Source organism: Pteropus alecto, unplaced genomic scaffold, assembly GCF_000325575.1.
Source record: "Pteropus alecto unplaced genomic scaffold, ASM32557v1 scaffold131, whole genome shotgun sequence".
Taxonomy (NCBI): domain Eukaryota; kingdom Metazoa; phylum Chordata; class Mammalia; order Chiroptera; family Pteropodidae; genus Pteropus; species Pteropus alecto.
Window position 1 is genome coordinate 7,621,906 of NW_006434709.1, and position 17,176 is coordinate 7,639,081.

A 17,176-nucleotide genomic window follows, 5' to 3' on the forward strand; every position below is an offset into this window, starting at 1 on the left:
TTAACTAACAGTCTAACATATATAAAAATGAACTATTAAGTATCTTTTCACCTAACAGTGATTTTTCACTGTCACTTTCGAATCTCTCTAGTCACTTAACCTGGAAGTGAAGTAGAGAGTGGTCTGTGACTAAGGGATCAATGAACAAATACATTTTTTTCTTAGATTTTCTATTATTTAAGGAACTGTCTTTATTGAAATATTTTTCTGATCCAGCAATTCCTCTTCTAGATATATACCTGAAAAATCTGAAAATACTAATTCATAAAGATATATGTACCCCAATGTTCACAGCAGCATGATTTGCTATAGCAATACATGGAAATAAACTAAGTGTCTACTGACAAATGACTGGATAAAGATGTGAGATATGTATGTGTGTGTATATACACACACACAATGGACTACTACTCAGCCATAAAAAAAAATGAAATGTTGCCATTTGCACCAGCTAAATGCAATGTCATCTGAAAAAGGACAAAAACATATGATACAGAATACAAAAAAAAAAAAAAAAAAGAACTAACAAAACAAAGAAAAACAAACTCATAGATAGAGACAACATAATGGTGGTTACCAAAGGGAAGGGGGTAAAGGAGGGTGAATTGGGTAAAGGAGATCAAATATATGGTAATGGAAGGAAACTACACTTTGGGGGGCAAGCACGCAATAAAGTATACAGATATCAAACTATAATGTTGTACACCTGAAATTTATATAATGTTATTAGCCAATGTTACCTCAATAAATTTAATTTTAAAAAACAAAAAAAAAATTCTGTAGCAAATTATATTATTAAAGCACTCATTTATTCCAAGCATGGGTAGCATATACATGGGCCAGGTAATCTGCAACTATCATTACAATGATTCATTTTAATCACCAGTAACACATACATAGGTAATGTACAAATGTCATTATCACCATGCTACAATCTAGAGTGGCTTTCTATACTTAAAAGTTACTAAGGAAAACATATGATGTCACTGTGAATATATCCTTATTTCTAAGGAGGCTCAAGAAAGGCCGGAAGAACTAAACTTTGGATTTACCCTTGTACTAAAATATCTTATAGGAATGCTTACTGCACTGCCATGAAAAAAGAAGTCATATGTATTGAAGAAACTTTGATGAAATTACAAGCCCTATAAATGGTCATGTTGGTTGCAGAGAAAGTAAACTGAAACACAGCAATTGTTCAATGAATCCTCTATTTCAGAACTGCTGACTTCTCCTCTAATATTTTGCAGAGGGGCATAAAGAAATAAGCAGTTAAATCATTTTGAAACCTTCAATATATAAATGGATGAAACTGCTGGCTCCTGATTTTATAGTAAATGTGGCGTGTTGCTTGACTCTCTCTGTCTCACTTAGAGTGTTGTTGTAGTAACAAGATTTGCCTCACCCTCATCCCGCCCATTATGCTCATTACCACTCTCCTTCAGCACTTGAATTCCTATTTTTGAGGGTCTTTTGGAAACATCAAAGGCCATGAATTTCTTCAAGATATTGAAAATATTTCTTGCAAACAAAGCTAGAAGATAATCTTGAAACTCTATGTGCAAAATGGGGCACTTGGAATTCGTGGCAATGTATCTAATATGAGTTTGAAGAAAAAAGCAGCTCAGAATGACTGTAATTTATTGTTTTCCAAAGAAAGGGAGACAACAAAATCTGGCCATTAGGCATAGAAACAAACTTTCAAATATTGGAACAACTCTTTAAAAATTTCTTTCTTGTATTTTTGTAATGGCCAGATGTATGAAAAGGTACATCTATTTAACATATTGGGAAAGCAAAGCAGATTATTACAGTTGTTCTTTTTATGCTCTGAGAGAGGAAATTTATAAAAGTCATTCTAATTATAACTTTATGGTTAGAATGATCAGTCTGCTCAATTATGGTTAGAATGATCACTCTCAATCAAGCCACTATATGGATGGAATTGCACTGATCTCAGTGTAATTGAGAACTACTGTTAAATGTCAACCATCATGATTATGGAGCTAGTTTGAAGTGGTGACAGTTGAGAAGGTATAGGACTTGAGACCACTGTTTCATTTAACAGTTCTATGTTCTAATATAAATCATTTTAATGTATTATTTCTGTCAACAGAGCATATAACATATTAAAAATAGTAAGGCCACCTAGTTATTTTTGTGAACAATGGCAACATAATCTTTTTCAGAAAATTTAGTCAAAAAACTTGTTACAAAATTTCCTAAATTTTAATAGCTGTGAGAAATTTCAATTCTCTTTTTTCTGCTCTACCCCTCTGACTGCACTTGCTTTCTCTTTAGCTGTCTCCCCTTCTTCCACTGATACAAGCACGTATATTCCTCTAGGTATTGCTCTAAATAGTTTTCTCTCTCCACACTTTGAGCTGATTCACTCCCAGGATTCCAGCTTTCACTTTCATGCAGATGATTCCCAAATATACATTTATAGTTCAAACTATCTCAAGTTGACATTTCCAGCTGGCTGTCCTTCCTGCCATATAAAATTCAAATTCAATATGTTCACAACCATAATTATAATTTTTTCTTATAATCTGCTTCATTTTTATTATGTTTGCAAATGACACTGCTATTGTTCCAGTTATCTAGACTTTTAATCTCAGCTTTGAATTCCATCAACTATTATCCCTTACTAGTTAATTCATGAGCAATTTTGATCCTACTGTTATAATGATTTTGTAATCTAACTTCTTTTGCCTAGGCTATTGCAAAATCTTCCTAATAAGTCTTCTTTCTTCCAAATTCTCCCTTACCTGATCCACTGCCATAGCAACGATCTTCTGAAAATACAGGTCGAAGTCCCTAATGGCTCTCAAGAACATACAAAATGATGGCAAAATACTTTTGAGCACTGAATCCCAAATCTTTTTTAACATATCTACTCTCAAAGATGACTCACCATTCTCTAAAATCACTATGCTTTCCTGCCTAGCCCCCAGTTCCTCCACTTTCAGTCGTTGACCACGTAGATTGCCACCCTACTTGAAATATATTCTGTCCCAAGTACAACTGCTACAATTCCACTCTATATCATCAAGATTAAATTCAATTGTCATCTCCCACATGAAATCTCTTCCCAATTCCCAGTCAATAGGAACCCTTTTCAATGTTCCTTTGATTTTCTGTCTCTCTTAAAGTATTTTTACTACAATATATTCACTTCTCTCTACAAAAAGATTTAGAATTTATATCAAGGTGTTTCCACTCCAGAGCCTATGCTTGTAAACACATGTACTTCACATTTCGAGATAACTCACATTTAGGACCTTAGCAGAAACTGTAAGTTTCTTAAAACTAGTGATTATCTCAGACAACTTCTCTTTTTCAGAGCTTAGATCACTGCCCCATGCATGTTAAATTAATTAATTCAAAACAGGTAATTGATCCAAATTATTTAAACCCTAGAATTACTTTGTTAACAAAACCCTTTGCCCATTCTATTGGGATTTTATTTTTTTATTTTTATTTTATTTATTTATTGTTTTAGGCAAGGCAACCCTTGGTTGACCTCACAGATTGCAAGGACCTTGTCAGCTTACAATCCCTTATTTTTTATTTCTTACGCCTACAGTACCTGGTCTTCTTAGGTGGTCTCCCATCCAAGTACTAACCAGGTGCAACCCTGCTTAGCTTCCGAGATCAGATAAGATCGGGCTTGTTCAGGGTGGCATGGCTATAGACTCTGTTGAGATTTTAGATTGCTGGTTAGAACTAGAATTAACTCTACAGCAATGAGATATACACTACTATTGCTAAACTTGTAGGACATTTTAGTCTCCCTACTGTTGTTCTGGGAGCCTTCTCCCAATTGTTGCAAATATTGCAAATGGTTGAGAGAACTTTAGATAAATCTTAACATTTGGTGAGCCCCAGGCAACAGGAGAGGTGAGAACAAGAACACTTATATCTGTACTGGCTTTGTTATTTGACTACTAGACAATCAGAAAGATTATGTTATAATTAAAATAATATTGGGAGAAACTTCTGCTTACATTAAAGTATTACTACTACCAGAATACAATTTTTAAAAAGCTAAACAAAATATTTTTCAGAAAACCTTCGAAGAAACATCAAATAACTATACCCAGGCCAAGATGTGGAGAGACTAGAAGCCCAGAGAATAAGCGAAGCTCTCAGTGCTGCTTTTATAATGGCTGATCTGGAAGACTGAGTTGAGAAGGAGTGCTGTATGTTGGTAGACTCCCAAAAAGCAGTATGAGCCTCTCCACCCTCAAAGTAGAAAAAATACAATAAAAATGGAGCCCCCCCCCCCAAAAAAAAGAGAGATAAAAATTCGGCATGCAATAAAAAGGATTAACAAAGCCAAAAGTTGCTTCTTTAAAAGGACAAAATCAATTAAACCTCTAATGTGACCGACCAAGATAGAGGGAAGCAAATTCCTAGAAATACAAAACCTGGATAGTTCTATAACATTAAAGAAACTGAATTTGTAATTAAAAACCTTCTTATGAACAAAATTCTAGTTGACATCACTGATAAGTTCTACCAAACATTTAAGGATGAAATGTCTGAAGCATTACACAAATTCTTCTAGAGAATAAGAAAAGTGGGTTTATTTCCCAATTCACTTAATGATCCTTGCACATTTTGATATCAAAACTCAATAGTACAAGGCAAAGTTACAGGAAAACCTGTCATGAGAGGAAAAGTCTCAATGAAAATGTTAGCATATTGAATCCAGCAATTTATAAATTGAACAAACTGGATTTACCCCAGAATGCACATTTGACTTAACGTTAGCAAATCTACTGACATAACTTGTTATATTAACAAATTATAGGGAAAAATATGTAGATAGAATCACCTAAGTGCAGAAAAACTTTTAATATAATTTAAGATCCATTTATATTCTATAAAATAATCTTAGCATCCCTTAACTTGAAAAAAGCTTACCACAGATATTACAATAGTAAAATATTTAGTTTTCTCTTTGAGAATGAGATTCTATCACTACTTTTATTCCACATTGTGTTGGAGATTATAGCTATCATATTAAGGCCAGAAAAAGAAAGGTATAAACATTGGAAAAGAAACGAAACTATAAAATTGTTGCTATTTTCAAATAATATAATATAGAAAATTCAAATGAATCTACAGATAATTAACATTAATGAGAAAATTTAAAGAAGCTGCTGGATACGAAAAGAAAATTTATAAAACCTACTGCATTCCTGTACATTAACAAAAGCAATTAGAAATTAAAAATTTTAAAACCACTCATAAGGCTTAAACATATCAAGTACTAAGGAATAAATCTACTAAATAAATCTATTAAATCTAATAAATAATGTGCATGACTTATTATAAAAACTATCACATTTTATTGTGAGAGAATATAGGAGACCTAAAGAAATGGAGAATATACCATATTCATGGATAAAAAGACTCAATTTTGTAAAGATACCAATTTTTTTCCCAGGGAAAGGGTTAACCAACAGACCTAAACTCTTTCTTCATGAGGAAATGACCGTGAGTTTAGCAACATTTCCATAGAAATATTGAATTAAGAATAACACGAAATGTCAGATGTTACCAGACAACACTAATTATTGTAAAAATGACCCAGTTTGGTGAACTACATTTAAACTTGGAAGCCTGTGAATAAACTATAAATGCCTACTAAAAAGCAAAGGCCACAGCTTCCCTGTGCTTAATGTGATTCTTATAGCCAAATGTGATCCCCAAGGGATCTAACAGTTGCAAGTATGGGCTGTTACAAGATCCTATATTTTATAAGCCAGAGTGGTCTACATTGACCCACCTTACAACTAAATAGCTCATGTGTTTGTGTGTGGGGGAAATATAATGCTGCATTCCTGATGCTATAATGTTAACTTATATATTAAACAACTTAAACTCAGAATATCCAAAAACTTCTACAAATCAGTAAGAAACAGAGGTCTGTCAATAGAAAAATGGGCAAAAACTGAATGTGCACTTTGCAGAAGGAGAAACTTGAATATCTAGTAAACATAAGAAATCTGTTCCATCACATTAGTATTCAGAGAATTGCACGAGGCTCTACTATGCACTCCCCCTACCCCTAGATAGGCTAAAATTTTAAAGTCTTTCGTTGAAATGAAATAAAATTTTAATGAAATTAACAATATCATGTGTTGCCAAGGATGTGGAGCAAAAGGAGCTCACACAGCGCTGATGGAAAACCAAATGGCATTATCTCTATGGTAAATTTGAAGATATGCCTAACCTATGACCAGCAATCATAGGTTTATATCTTATGAAAATATATGCTTACATAGAACAGAAATGTATGCTTATACATGTTTAAAAATGTTCACAGCAGCACTGTTTATAATTTCCCAAATTTGAAAATAATCCAAATGTTCATCAACAATAAAATAGATTTTAAAACTGTGGTCTACTCAGATAGTAAATACTAAACACATACAGAAATATACGTTTAAACCTAAAACATCCTATTGAACAACAACAACAAAAAAAACAGGTAAAAATTCATATATACATAAGATTCCATTTATATAAAATGAAGAAACAAAGTAAACTATAGTGCTTAAGGATATGTACTATATTTGCCAAAAAGCAAAGAACAAAATAATTACTATAAAATTATGACAGTAATTATCTTTAGGTAGAGGAAAGAGTTAGGATAAGGAAAGGGCACAAAAGCAGATGGCTCCTGGAGTGTTGGCAAACATCTAATTCTTGTGGCATTTTTGTAGATGTTCACTTAATTTGTTAAGCTGTGTATTATGTTTTATGTACTTTTTGAATATATTTCACATATATGTTAAGTTTCACAGCAAAAAGAAGTTAAAAATAATATTGGAATTGCTAGAAATGATAAAATAAAGATGATGGTTTTCTAATTCACTTTGAAAATTACCTAAAGGTAACAACTATAATGAGAAACAGAAAAGTAAATCTTTTTTAACTTAAAAACTAAAAGACATACGTAACCCTGACCTGCAATATATGGAGACATGCTAACAATTAAATCAACAGTTAAACTTCCTAAAATATCAGAAGAATCAAATATACATAAAACAAAAAATATAACTCATAATGTAAAATTTTGTTTAATTTGGAAAGCATAAAATGTGATATCAGAACCAAAATCAAATATATCTAGTAATTATGTAGAATAGGGAGAGTAGAAATAGACCCATATACAATAGAAGTGAGGAAAAGAATGGACTTAAAGACTTGTGTGAAATGACTTGTGATGGCATTAACAAATATTACTTTTTTATATTATGTAATCAAATGTGACAACATTTAGAAGACCTTCAGGAGTTAAGGAATCTACATTTTCCAAATGAACAATGCATGATGTTATAAAACCCTGCATTAATAAAATATCCATTGAAAATTCAAGATAGACCAATGTATTGTTTCATATTCCACTCTGCCAATAACAAACTATCATTTTTGAGTTTGGTGTAGTATTAAAGAATTCAATTCCCAGTTATTTGAAAAGTATATTAAAATATTCTTATTTTTCCAATTATATAAGTGAGTAAAGTCAGATTTTCTTCATATACTTCAACCAAACAACATATTACAACAGGTTAAAAGTCAAAACTGTCTTCTATTAAGCCAGACATTGAAGTTTGGCAAAAGTGGGAAAAAATTCATTCTTCTTAATAAATTGTTTTTGTTTTGGAAAATATAGTCATTTTTCATTAAAAATGTTATTTGTTAAAATGTATGTAATGGTTTATTATTATTATATTAAGTGAATTAATACATTTTAAAATTTTCTCATTTTTAATTTCTAATATTGTAATTATCAATAATAGGTAATTCACATAAACAAAAATCCTTTGGGGTCAAAATCAGTAAGATATTTTTTAATTTGGTAAAATATACATAATAGCGTATACCATCTTAACTATTTTTAAGTGGTGTTAAGTACATTCTTATAGTGCAACTATCACCATCATCCATCACCAGAATGCTTTATCTTACAGAATTAAAACTCTATAACCAAGAAACAGTAATTCCCCTTTCCCACAGCCTATGGCAACCACTATTTTACTTTCTGTTTCTATGATTTTGACTACTCTAGGTACTGTATATAAGTGGAATGATACATATTTGTCATTTTGTGACTTGCTTACTTCATTAAGCATAATGTCATCAAGGGTCATTCATGTTACAGCATATGTCAGAATTCCCTTCCTTTTTAAGGCTAGGTAATATTCCATTGTATGTATATGCCACATTTTGTTTGTCCATTTATATCTTGATAGATACATGGATTGGCTTCATGTTTTAGCTACTGTGAATAATGCTGCTATGAATATAGGTGTACACATAGATCTTGAAGACCCTGCTTTCAATTCTTTTGGGTATATATCCAGAACTAAAATTGCTGGATCATATGGTAAATCTATTTTTAAAATTTTGAGGAAGTTCTATAATGATTCCATACTGTCTAGAATTACTGTACATCATGACCAAGTAGGATTTATTCCTGAAATGCAGTGCACAAGGTCTCTATTTCTCCACATCCTTGCCAATACTTATTTTTTTCTGTTTTTAAATAGCGGCCATTCTAACGGGTGTGAAGTGGTATCTCAACGTGGTTTTGATTTGCATTTCTCTAATGATTAGTGATGTTGAGCATTTTTTTTATGTGCCCAATGGCCATTCATACATCTTCTTTGGTGAAATGTACCTTTGGTGTTATACTCAAGAATTCATTGCCAAATCCAAGGTCATGAAGCTTCTGTGTTATGTTCTCTTCTAAGAGTTTTATAGTTTTAGCATGGAAATACAGTTTTTCCAGGACCATTTATTGAAGACTGTACTGTTCCCATTGAATGGACCTGATACCCTTGCTAAAAATCATTTGACCATATATGCAAGGTTTATATTTTTGCTCTCTATTCTATTCCACTGCTCTATAAGTCTGTCTTTATGCCAGTACCACCTTATTTTGATTACTGTACTTTTGTAGTAAGTTGTGAAGTCAGGAAGTGTGAGCCCTGTAACTGTTCTTTTTCAAGATTGTTTTGACTATTTAGAGTCCCCTACGATTCCATATGAATTTTAGGATGAGTTTTTCTATTTTTGTAAAAAGCTTTTCTAGGAATTTGATGGGAATTGCAGTGAATCTGTAGATCTCTTTGAGTTATATTTACTTACCTTAACAATACTAAGTCTTCCAATCTATGAACATGAGCTGTCTTTCCATTTATTTTTGTCTTCTTTAATTTCTTTCATCATGGTTTTCTACTCTTCGGTATACAAGTCTTTCACCTTCTCGGTTAATTCCTAAGTATTTTTTTTTTTCTTTTTGATATGATTGTAAATGAAATTGTTTTCTTAACTTTCTTTTCAGATCGTTCACTATTAGTGATAGAAATTCAAGTGATTTTGCTGACTTTGTATCCTTTGCTGAACTAATTTATTAGTTCTAACAGATTATGGTGGATTCTTTAGGGTTTTCTATACATATGGTCATATCATCTGTACACAGAGATAATGTTTGCTATGGGTTTTTCATATATGGCTATTATTATTTTGAGGTAGTTTCTGTCTATTTCTGTCTAGTTTGTTGAGTGTTTTTATTATGAAAGGGTGTTGAAATCTGTCAAATGCTTTTCTGTACTTACTGAGATAATCCTGTGATTTTAATCTTTCATTATATTAATGTAGTGTTGATCAATTTTTGTATGTTGAACCATCCTTGCATTTCAGGAATAAATCTTACTTGGTCATGATGTACAATTCTTTTAATATGCTGCTGAAATCAGTTTCTTGGTATATTGTTGAGGATTTGTACACCAATGTTTACGAGGAATATTGGCCTATTGTTTTCTTTTTTTTGTAGTGTCTTTATTGGTTTTGGTATCAGGGCAATGCTGACCTTTTAGAATGAATTAGAAAGTGTTCTCTCTTCTTCAATGTTTGGGAAAACTTTGAGAATAATTTGTGGTTTTTCTTCTTTAAATGGTAGAATTCACCAGTGAAGCCATCAGGTCCAGGGCTTTTCTTTGTCGAGACATTTTTGATGATTGGTTCAATATCCTTATGAGTGATAGGTCTATTCAGGTTTCATGTTTCTTTATGATTGTCTTGGTAAGTTCTGTGTTTCTAGGAATTTGTCCATTTCATCTAAGTTATCCAATATGTTGGCAGACAGCTGTTCATAGTACTATCTTATAATCCTTTTTATTTCTGTAGAATTGGTAGTAATGTCCTCACTTTCTCTTCTGATTTTAGTAATTTAAATCTTCTTTCTTTTTTTCTTAGTTCTTCTAGCCAAAGGTGTATCAATTTTGTTGATTTATTCGAAGAACTAACTTTTGGTTTCATTAATTATCTATCTTTTTTCAAAGATTTTATTTTTTAGAGGAGTTTTAGGTTCACAAAAAATTTAGAAGACAGTATAGAGATTTCTCACATACCCTTGCCTCTTCACAGGCACAGCCTTTCCAATTATATACATCACTCACTGTAGGTTACCAAGGATGAGCTTACGTTGACACATTATAATAACATAAAGTTCAGTTTACCTTAGGATTCACGCTTGGTGGTGTACATTCTATTGTTTTTGACAAATATATAATGACATATGTCTATCATTATAATGTCATACAGAGTTTTTTCATTCCTCTGTGCCCTATCTAGTCATCCCTTCCCCTCTACCTCCTCCACTGCCCATCCTGGTCCTGGCAACCACTGACCTTTTCATTGTCTCCATTGTTTAACCTTTCCCAGAATGTCATTTAGCTAAAACCACACAGTATATAGTCTTTTCTTATTAGCTTCTTTCACTTAGTAATACACATTTAGGTTTCCTCTTCATGGCTTGGTAGCTCGTTTATTTTTAGCACTAAATAATATCTCATTGTCTGGATATACCAGTTTATTTATTCATTCATCTTCTGAAGGATATCTTAGTTGCTTCCAAGTTTTGGCAATTATCAGTAAGCTGCTATAATCATCTATGTACAGGTTTTTGAGTAGACAAAAGCTTTCAACTCCTTAAAGTACATACTAAGGAGTACAATTGCTGGATCATATGGTAAGAAGATATTTACTTTTGTAAGAAATCTCCAAACTGTCTTCCAAGGTAGCTGTACCATTCTTATGCTCCACATCCTTGCCAGCATTTGGTGATGTCAGTGTTCCAGATTTTGGCCATTCTAATGGATGTGTAGTGGTATCTCATTGTTTTGATTTGCATTTCTCTGATGATGTGATGTGAAGCATCTTTTGATATGCTTATTGGCAATTTTTAAATCTTTGGAGAGTTGTCTGTTAAGGTCATTGACCTATTTTTTAATTGAGTTGTTTTCTTACTGTTGCGTTTTAACTGTTCTTTGCATATTTTGGATAAGACTCTTTTATCAGAAAGGTCTTTTGTGTGTACTTCTCCTTCTCTGTGGTTTGTCTTCTCATTATCTCCCAATTGTCTTTTGCAGACAGGAAATTTTTAACTTGAATGAAATTCAGCTATTCTATTATTCTTTAATGAATTATACCTTTGGTGTTATATCTGAGAAGGCATCCCCACACCCAAATTCTTCTAGGTTTTTTTCCTAAAACAATTCTAGGAGTTTACAGTTTTGTGTTTTCGTTTAGGTCTATGATCCATGTTTTGATATAATTTTTGTGATGAGTATAAGGTCTGTGTCTAGATTTATATTTTTGCATACGAATGTCTAGTTGTTCCAGCACCATTCATTCTATAATTTTTCTATTCTCTACTTTATTTATCTTGGTATACGATCTATTATTCCCTTCCTTCTGCTAGCTTTGAGTTTAGTTTGTTCTTTTTCTTGTTCTTTAAGTTGTAAATTAGGTTGTTGATTTGAGATCTTTTTTAAAAAATTTAACAATGATATGTTTTATTTAATCTAACATATTCAAAACATTGCCATTCCAATAAACAATTAGCTCATAAAATTATTAATATTTTCTATTCTTAGTTTGGACTAAATCTTTACATTTCAGGCTGCAAACCAGTTACAATAACACTACCTTTTAGACTAATAATTTAAAAAAATGTATTAATCTCTAAATCATGTAGAAAACAAAATGTGGAATTACAAAATGTGTTACAGTGCCAGGTTTTACACTTGACCCTGTATTTACCTTTACCAAGACTTCTTCATATTACTGTCTAAGGTCCGTTCATTTTGACCTGCAGGACTTTAGTATTTCTTGCTGGGCAGGTCTAGTGCTAACAAACTCCTTCGGTTTTTGTTTATCTGGGAATGTCTTAATTTGTCTCTCACTTTTGAAAAAAAAATTTTGCCAGATACAGAATGTTTTGATTGATAGTATTTTTCTTTTAGTACTTTGAATATACAGCTAACTGTACTGTATCTTCCAAAGTTTCTGATAAGAAATCTGCTGATAATTTTATTGTGGATCCCTGCATAAGACAAGTTACTTTTCTCTTGATGATTTCAAGATTCTCTCTTTGTCTTTCAATGGTTTGCTTAGATTGTTATCTGGTGTGGATCACTTTGAGTTCTTCCTATTTGTATAACTGAACTTTTTTGGTGTTTATATCTTTCCTCAAACTTGGAAAGTTTATTATTTCTTCAAGTAATCTCTCTACCCCTTTCACTCTTCTCCTTCTGGGACTCCCATAATGTGATATTGATCTACTTGACAGTGTCCCACAGTTCTCTTGGGCTCTATTCACTTTTCCTTTTCCTTTCTGTTTCTTAGATGCTCTAATTTCAACTGTTCAAGTTCACTGATTGTTCTGCTTGCTCAAACCCACCTTTGAATCCTAGTAAATTCTTCATTTCAGTTATTGTACTTATCCATCCCTAGAATTTGTTTTTAGTTTATTTTTAGGTTTTCTCTTTATTGATATTTCCATTTTGGTCATATATCATTTTCTTGACTTTTTTTTTTCACATCTTCGTTATATTCTTTGAGCATCTTTAAGACATTCATTTTTAGAGTATTTGTCTAATAGGAACACCATGTGTTCTTTCTCAGAGACAGTTTCTGTTAGTAAATTTTTTTCCAGTGAATAGGCCATACTTTCCCATTTCTTTGTATGCCTTGTGATTTTTTGTTGTTGTTGTTCAAAACTGGATATCAGAATGTTATAATGTGGTAACTTTATGTGGATGAGATATAAACTTAGGGTCTTCTCAAAGCTTTCCTGAGCCTGTGCCCTTCTCTGCCATGTGTGGTGATTTTCTAATTTCTTCTGTATATGCAGTTGCCTTTGAATATACTCATTTTTAATGTCTAGCCCCCCAAAGAGGAAAAGACAAAATAAGGGGGGTAGGAGAAGCACTGACCCTTTGAGTCCCCTAGAACTTGTTTTAGCCTATGGGGAAGGGGCCTGCAATATGGTATGTGTGTGTATAATAATGTCTGGCTACCTCTACGTCTGCATTTTTCTGAGCAGAGGCTACAATCAGTGATCAGAATACAGATGTCTGCTATATGGAGGATTAGGGTCCTTACTACCCACCCTGGCTCCTGCAAGTTGTATGCAAGCTGTTCCAGGAATATGTGCATAGCTGCCTGACATGGGACTGGGAGGCGGTAGATTGGTAATCACTGCTGAGCCAAGAAGCTGAAACTGACCACAAATTAACTACGATTTGTCCTCTAAGCCTTCCCATAGAAGCTGAAAAGTTTCAACAGACTCCAGAGTTCCAAAATATTTCAATAATTGTCAATGCAATTATTGTCTAGATAGGGAGACAGAGTTCTGGTGTTTCTTAGTCCATTGTCTTCCTAAAATCCTCTATCTTCTCAATAACTTTTAAAAGTGTCAGGGCATTCTGAGATAAAAAGGTTTCAGAGTCACTGTTGTAGACAGTGCATAAATGTAGGTCTGGGAATTACCATATTTTTAAATGACCAAATGAACTAGCACTAGCTTTCAGTGTATCAAAGCAAAATGAAGATAAGGAAACTAATTGGTGGCATATGTTATCTGGTGCTAAACGAAACTAAACTAAAGCATCAATTTCAGAAAGATTCTCCTTGTTACATCATTAATAAAGAATAAAGAGGATGAAGGGATGGAGAACACTGAGCAATATGGGGGTGTTTATAGGGTATATTTATACCTATGATGTTTCCTCGCCTAGTCATTAGTGAAATTTAATATTTGTAATCATAAATTTCCTAAGAATACAGAGGAATAGTATATGATTCCATGCCTATAAAAATGACAAAACATGAAAAAAATCCATTCTATACCAGAGTATATGGACTACATAAATGTCCCACTTAGACTAGCAGCTTTTAATACAATTATTTCTTTAAAACTTACCACTGTAGGTAGAAATCAAAGAGTGGTAGAGTTAGTGAAATTATAGGTCCAATGATTATTATATAGGCAGTAACATAAAAAAAAAGCAATTGCTAAAAAAGCAACAGAACAAAATATATTATATCAGAGTGCTGGGAGCCATTCCTCCACATATCTCTCATGCTCTTACACATCTTTGCTGAGTTGTCCAAAAATGAGAAGTCTTGACTGTTCTTTATCAGGCCATTCTTCACAGAAAAGCAAGCAGACTTTAAGCATGAGGTACCTTCCTTTGGGACAAAGGGCAGGCTTGTTTAATAATTCCTATAAAAGTAGATTCCCTAAGTACAATGTTCTTTAGCTGTGATACAATCCCACAGTGTTGCAATATCCATTTGACGCTTTGTGTCACCTTTATGGGACCTGGTCACAAAGGAACCAACATAAATATGCCAATGCCGTGAGTAATAAAGTCCTTTATCTCTGACTCAGGAGTTTTATGTCTTCATCCAGCATCCATGAAACCTTAACAGGCTACTTTGATTACCTTACAAATAGAATAAAATCCCACACCTGATATGCATTTTTAGGTCTGAGACCTTATTTAATATAACACATATGTAAAACATGTGTTAATCCTAACACTACAGACTGAATTCATAAAATAGTCACATCTTGTCTCAATTCAGTTAAATAGGAATAAAAGAATTATGAAAATTTTAACTGTCTTTAACTTGCAAAGTACTTCTTTAGTGGATTTTCTTTTTCAAGAAATAGAGGAAAGACTGTGAGCCCTAACATTATATAATTTTACAATGACTCCTTTGTCATTGTAAAATTGGGGTCAGTGATTTCTAAAAGAATATGTAGAAAGTTTTAGAATACTACAAATGAAGAAACCCAATTATTTCAAATTACTAGGTTAAAATATAGGAACTATGATATCCTTAAAATAACAACAGCAGTAGATAGGCAAGTAAGGAGTGTGAGACTACAGAGCAAAAAAAAAAAGAAAGAAAGAAAGAAAAAAAACTCAAGAGCGAATTAATTTTAAGATATAGTACACTCATATTCTAAATTTGGGTTTTCTACATATATCCGTTTGTTTTACCAGAAAGCTCCAAACCACTCTTTTTCATCAACATCCAACCCATTTGCAAGAATATGTGAGGTAGGCCAACCCTAGCTTATGAGGAGAGTTCTACTCATTTCTATTTTAGACATTTTGTTCTGCTGCACAATTTTGCCAAAAATATTCTCATTTTCCAGGATATTCTTGTGGCTTTTCAATGACACTACCTGTATCTTACATAATCTAACAAGTATTGATCCACAGTACAGAAAAAAGTTGCTGCTGTTAGATGCATTTTTTAAGGGATATTAACTTAAAATCATGCATATTTTATCCATGTAATTTCTTTTTATGGCAGATTTTTTCCATAAAAAATAAAAATAAGTCCAACTCTCCTGTAAATTTAGTATAACTAAACCATATAAAGACTGCTCTAAGGGAGAAGTTATGTTCACAAGGATATGCAGCATAAGAAAAGGACACAGCAATGAGGTTAAGAGCAAATAAGGACTTTGGAGTCAGTCAGATCTGCATTTGAACCCTAACTCTGTCCTTAATGTTTTCTTTAATTATATATAAATAATACTTTAGCTCTTTTCTATTTCATGAAAATTCTCCTTACCTATCATTTTTCTTTTTAATGTCAGTGATTTTAATTGTAATTTTTATATAGTCTAACTTATCAACATGTCTATCTTTTGTGGTATCTTTTGCTTCTTTCAGTTTTAGAAAGTTATTTTCCTTCAAGAGATCTGGTAAATAATGTTTCCTTCTTTTTCTCTTCAAAATAATTTCATTTTTTATTTAATGTTTTAACACTTTCCTCTACCTAGAATACATTTCAGTGAATGGCATGAATTAAGGTTCTAATTGTTATTCTAACATTATTTCCTGAATAGTATTTCATTGTTCTGTGATGCCTCCTTTACTATATATTAAATTATTTTGTAAGTGTACATGTATGTCTGAATGAGATCATGTTCATCTCTGGGCTAGACATTCTCCTTCAGTGACTCACTTACTCTTTTTAGCAGTACATTGTTATTTTATAATATACTTTAATATCTTGTAGGGATAATCAACCCTCATTTTAAAATAATTATCCTTAAACATAAACTTTTTAAAAAATTATCCTTAAACATAAACTTTTTTCTAAATAAATTTGGAATCATTTCGATACCATCCCAAGAAATACCCTGTTTGCATTTTGATTATAACTATGTAAAATCTAATAAGTATCTAGGGAAGATGGATACCTTCACAATATTTAATATTACCAAGTAAAATGATATGGATAAAAATGCCTAAGGCTCAGCCAGTGTGTTATCTTATTCAGTACTTCTTTTTTCTTCAATAATATTAGGAAAAGTGAAAAATAAAGCAGAGGACTAAAATTCATGTAAATGGCATGCATATTTTTAATATTCAGGGTAAATCTATTTCCTGTAACTCTAAATATTACTGAATATATTTTAACTTAAGTGTTAGATATATTACCAATTTATATATTTGTAAAATTAAATGGTAAATATTTACTTTAATAAAATAATTGTAAGATTCCTCTTCTCCTGGTGCATATTTAAAATATAACCTAAATTTCAAAATTAATTTTAAAGATTCCAATCAAAATTTGTATACAAAGTGAGGGAAAATTATAGCAATAATGATCTTAAAAAAGAGACTCTTTTTTTATGATAATACTAATGTGAATTTTTAAACATTCACATGTCGACCACATAAAACATAAATAGAAATCCTGATCTAGGAATGTTAGCCACTGGAAAATTATATATTTTTAGATATTCCCAAGAGACATGTTTAGCTGTTTGGCC

General features: G+C 32.1%; 1 protein-coding gene and 1 pseudogene across 10 annotated transcripts in view; both read right to left on the minus strand.

Moving 5' to 3' along the window:
* The window catches only part of EHBP1 (EH domain binding protein 1), a 308,554-nt gene that overhangs the window by 100,568 nt on the left and 190,810 nt on the right, over nt 1–17,176 (minus strand). The gene's annotated exons all lie outside the window — the stretch shown is intronic.
* Nucleotides 3,581–3,699, minus strand: LOC112477951 (annotated as a pseudogene).